Here is a 6,000-nt window from a genome sequence, read left to right as displayed (position 1 = left end):
CACTGTTGAATATAGTTATTCGAGCATTGATAAAGTTCAATGCTGTCATTTAGATAGAAGACCTGATTATCTTAAAAGTCAGTTCCAATACAGTAGTTTGTTAACCACAGCATGTTAAAGACTTGGTGTGCTCTCCGACAGCCATCAAAATGGATGTTCATCTTTAAGCACATGAACACTGTCACAGAATGCATATGCAGATGGTTTAATGGTTTGCTAGATTAGAGCTAGTCAGCATCTCACAGTGGTGACTTCTCTTGGGAAGAGCAAGGATCTGCCACTGACTTTGGTTCTGTTCATGATAAGAATCCATCATTACAAATGGTAAGGGACTGACCTAAAAGTCAAACAGCACTAAGATGTAACCAGGATGCAGGTGCAGTAAGTACAACTAGTAATGTTGCTGAAATACTGCAGATTCTTTAGGTCATGGGTGCACTATAAGCTAGCTGTAGCCTAGAAGAGTATGGATGGGCTTGAATGAGAGATGCGGTTCAAGTCTAGCCAGTAACAAAGCCCTTCACTGCCACTCACTCACTTCCTCTCCCCATGTCTCCCATAGGACAGGGAAAGGAATCAGAAAAGAAAACCAAGACTCATGGATTAAGATAAGAACAAGTATAATAACGACATTAAAATAAAATATAATAACAGCAAGCAGAATAAAAGATAGTAATAGTAATAGTAATGAAGAGAAACAGAATCCAAGAAAAAGATGTGATGTCCAATGCAATTGCTCACCACCCGTTGACTGATGCCTGAGCGGCGGTCCATCCCTCCCTGCCAACTGTCCCCCAGTTTGGAGGGCATACTGGGCATGATGTCCTATGGTATGGAATAGCTCTTTGGTTAGTTCGGGTCAGCTCTGCTGGCCATGCTCCCTCTCAACTTCTTGTGCACACACCCCAACTTCCCAATCCCTAAGTCCACACAATGGCAGGACAAGGTAAGAAGCATGAATGGCCTTGATGCTGTGCAAGCACTGCTCAGCAATAACCAAAACATCCCTGTGCTATCAACTTTCTCTTCAGCATAAATTCAAAATATAGCCCTGTAGCAGCTACTAGGAAGAAAATTAACTATTCCAGCTGAAACCAGGACAATGAGCTACTTGGAATAGTCAGGGTAATTAGCTTTTGGAGTCAGTATCTCATCAGACTAAATTATCAGTCTTGCAGTATGGGTGTAATCTTTCTGTAGCTTCTTCACTCAACAAGCCAGTGCCTTTTGCTGAGTATGTCATATTAAAAGTTTGCCCTAGACTTCCAGGCATTGCCACACTGGGGCTGTAGCCAAGAGAAATAAGTGAACTGGGTTGGATTTCAAAGGAGACCCCATTAAAGTGCAGATAGTTCTTCAGAAGACTTGGCATTTTAATGAAACTAGAAGGAGTCAATGCAACTTTTTTGCTTCATTAAACTACTTTGCTTTAAAGTTCATGTTTTGTATCACTTTCTTTTCAAATTAAATCTTTCACTGTTCCAGTTGCTACATAAATACAGAGAAGAATCAGAGCCTAATACTTTGCTCTTATTGGAAGAAATGGGGCTAATTGTACAGCACTGTGGTCATTCATGGGAGCAGACATGCAGTATTTGGCCGTAAATAAATACCACTGGATCAGCTTCTTTCTGTAGAGGGATCACTTAAAATTTAAGTGTTTTAAGAATTAATTATGTAAGTGTAAGATAGTGTTCCAGAGTTCTTTCTTAGCCCTAGATAGCAATGGCAATGTCTGTGGACTGTGCTCCAGTTGCCCAGAACAGGATATGTTGCCACTGTTCATAAAGGGACAGGAGATTTGTGAACTGAGTATCAGAGAAGCACCATGAGCTAAGTCAAACTCTGTCTTGATGATACATTTAGTTGGGGCAACTACCTAGATGATAGTAGATTTTCATTAAGCTGGGTTGCTGGGCCTAATAAATACAACCTTGATTTTTACATTCCCTTCTTTTTACTATCAGCCCTCCCACTTTAATTTCCTAAATAAAATATGCTTTCTTCTTCCACGGCAGAAATCATAAACCCCCTATATACATGAAGCCATCAGTGTCCTGCTTAACCAGTTCAGACTAGGGTCTGAAACTATGTCAAAAACCTGTGCAACCCTGTGGAGCCTCTGAGAGCTGGGGCACCAGCAATGGTGTTTTCTCTAGTAATTTCACCAAGAAGGCATGTTGTATGTCTGGTTGATATTTGGTGAGGTTCTGCTGAATAAGATGTCATTGAGTCACGCTGTCTACCTTGTCTGTCAGCAGGCTGGAGTGTAAATACCAGAGTAGGTGATAGCATACTAGCACCTGTATTTAGAGAGAGAGAATAAATAAGTTGCTAAATCTTAAACCATATATCTTGTACAGTTCAAAAGCCCACTTTGGGCAAGGGTGCCAAGTGGTTTTTATCCCTGAGGCCTTCCTTTAAAAGGACAGGCTGTTTGAGAAAGCCTCCCTCCTTCTATTTGTCCCCACCATTTGTATTTAAAGGCAGACTCAAAGGTCTTCAATGTATATTGACTGCAGCAAAAATGTCTGGGAGGCAGGAACAGAGAATATGCCCAAATTTTCCCAGTAAAGTCATGTCATGTACCTGATATTTACCCTATGTGTACACTGCTGTATGCATACCACATGTGCATCTGCACATGCCATACACACTACTTAACATGCCTGGTTCAGGTAAGGAGTGTGGACAACTGGTAGCGTCCTACACACAGAACTCCACGCAAGGGCAACTTTGGTGAGTAATGGCCCTCCACACATCTCATTACATTAGAGAGTGGCTGCAGGTACAATGTGGGAAGGTCAATCTTGAGCTTATCATGCTATCAGCATAATTACCAGGTATTAAGGATCATGAAGGTATGCACCCTGTGGAAAAAAGCAGAGATCATGCAAGCTCATGTGTGTTGCATTATTATTATTACTATAGAAAAGTAGCAACAGATACAGGCAGGAGCCCTTCCACAAAATGGTGATGAATGACATTAGCAGAACATCAAAACAGTCCAGTCATATTTGCATCTATACTCACACATTTTCCACACTTTCACAGGAGGCCCAGCAAAACCACATACTTTTGTCTTTGGAAGTCATGTCCAGGAACTGGGGCTGTTTAGTCTGGAGAAGAGGAGATTCAGAGGAGATCTTATTAACATTTACAAATATCTAAAGGGTGGGTGTCAGGAGGTTGGGACATCCCTTTTTTCTATAGTAGATAGTAACAGGACAAGGGGTAATGGGACGAAGCTGGAACACAAAAAGTTCCATTTAAATGTAAGAAGAAACTATTTCACTTTGAGGGTGACAGAACCCTGGCACAGGCTGCCCAGAGGGGTTGTGGAGTCTCCTTCCTTGGAGGCCTTCAAGACCCGCCTGGACAAGTTCCTATGTGACCTTATCTAGGTGAACCTGCTTCTGCAGGGGGGTTGGACTAGGTGATCTCTAGAGGTCCCTTCCAACCCTACCATTCTATGATTCTATGAGAGGAGTGAGAACTGCAGATAACCTGTGAGGGGCCTGCAATGTGTGGGAGATTTTCTGAAGATAAAAACAAACAAACAAAACTTTCAAAAGGGCTTAATAGAAGCACACTCAGAAAGTGTATGAGAGCAGAGTAACTCTGCATTTAGCTAATTTCTCAAATTAAAGAATTAAAAACTATTAATTAAAAACTATTCAAACACATTTCATGCTGGGTTTTTAAGAACACTGATCTCCATGCAAGTAATTCTGTGCTCCCGAGAAATTATTAAATAACAAAAGACCATTTACAAAAAATATAGAGTGAAAAAAAATGAATCCATAAGTTCCTTCCCATCTCCAAACAGAACAGCTAAAATACCTCCTGAAATATGGAAGAATTTAGAAATATTCAGACAACATAAGATTGCTGGTCCATCTTGCCAAGTGTTGGGTATGACACAGCTGCTTCAAAGGCAAGCAGAGAAAATTTCACTATGAGAATAATGTGCAACCTGCACTTTGCTGTTCCTATTAGCTACGTGGGATTAAATCCCGAAGCCTAAATTTTTCAAGGACTTTTTCGTCTTTTTTTTTTTAAGCAACAGCCACACGAGGGCGGTAAGTCCTGTTTTCTAGTGAAGGAAGTTTTATGTTATCTTCTAAACATGTTGCACAAAGTCCTTGTTCAATAATATATTCTGCTGATATTTGCTACTAAGGACCTAACATGTAACAGTGCAGTACCTCATCAAGTTTTCAAATTGAGGATCACTTTGAAATGTTGAATCAAATTCAGTACCCAAGAAAATAAGGACATTTATCAGGTACCTATTATTATGGCCATTAAAAGAAGGCATTATTCTAGAGCATGTAATTTTCCTAAGTGTATTGTTTCTACAAAGTCATTTTCATGTGTTTGTTTGTAAAATCAAAATCTGCCTGCATCAATTTCAGGACTCAAATCACATCAGCTTCCTAGAAAAGCCACGTAAAATCAGTTACTGACAGAGCTGTTTACACTTTATTACAAAAGATAGGCCTGCATTAAGATCTCCTGAGAAACACTGTTCTACGGTTTTCATGGGCTTTGGTAGAAAGCAGTCTTTCCTTCCTTTCTATCATGTGTCTCAATACTGCTTTTGTCCACTATTCTTAATTTTAAATCATTCAGAAAAGTATAGTCTTTGAAGGAGAGCTGCAATTTCAGTCCCTTCTCTGACCAATTTCTTATATACTCTCCTACAGAAGACCACTGAGACTTCTCAGCCCGATATGCTTTTAATAATTCCACCTACCGATGGCTTGCTTAGCCTTGATCCTTCTGTCCCTTCATTCAACTGCAGGAACATATTTATGTGTGGTGGTATTCTAGTCCAGCAGGCCATCTGTGTGGTTTTTAATCTCATTAGCTTCCCAGGCACAAATGCAAACTAAATTCCTACCGACAAGGAGAGTCTAAAGCTCCAGGTGGCACAATATGGGGCTCTCCTATAGTCCTTCCCTGTCTGACAGTATTTTGAGAAGTGGCCTGGCAGATACAGTTTACTTAGGAAGTTGACCTGCCTACAGATTACTAAGTAGCCCACAGAGTCATGTATATAATATTTCTTTAAGTCTTTTAAAACTTGCTTGTGAAAGATGATGATCTGTGTTTCCAGTCACTTTTCCTTAGCTGTTCTCACATCTTTCCATGGTTTTGATGTGTGTTTTAGATAGCTACGGATAGAATTTGTGCTTACAAAATTGAGCAGAATTACACTGAATTGAACTATTCAGTCATAAATATGAACAAAGTCCACTGGATGCTTACATCATGTCAAAGAGTCAGCCAAACAGCACAAAAGTACCTGTGCACTGCTTGGTTTACTTTCTGCTGCCCATCTTGATAGGAACTGAAGTTAATGTTGGTAAATAGGTTAATCAAACATTTTAATTTGATAAACATGAGGTTGTTAAACATGACTAAATACTTCCAAGTCTCCAGAATGTTATGGTGCTTTTCTTAGCTATTTATCCACATAATCTTATATTTAGGTGAAGAGTACCACAAACTTCACTGCCTCCTGCACCAAGTGTAAACCACTTTTTCCAGACTTGCTCTGCTTTTACATATGCAGGTACATTGATGTGCTGAGTTAAATAAATATAAATAAATATAAACACACAGGCAATACATTTTTCCAATTAAGTGAGGAAAAAAGATCAACATGACAAATTGCCTGATCTGGAAGGGGCTTCGTCATGCAGGGAGGAGAATAAACACAAACAGCAGCACAGAAGACGACAGAATAAAACAACTCCCAAACTAACTTTTGAATCTGATAATTCTTTCCTCTCTAGAAAGGCCTCAGTGGTAAAAACTAGCCATCGACTTTGCTGGTGTCAGTTTCTGGTGGAGGGGAAGAAAGGAAAAAAAAAAATGAAAAAGACAAAAAGAGATTCTGTGGCAGATGAATGGAAGACTTGGGATTCTAATGTAAATGTTTGTAAGCATTAAACAAGATTCTGATTTTGCAGCTACAGCTTTGAGCATTAT

This window comes from Colius striatus, chromosome 7, assembly GCF_028858725.1.
Source record: "Colius striatus isolate bColStr4 chromosome 7, bColStr4.1.hap1, whole genome shotgun sequence".
Classification (NCBI taxonomy): Eukaryota; Metazoa; Chordata; class Aves; order Coliiformes; family Coliidae; genus Colius; species Colius striatus.
This window is presented reverse-complemented; position numbering follows the sequence as displayed.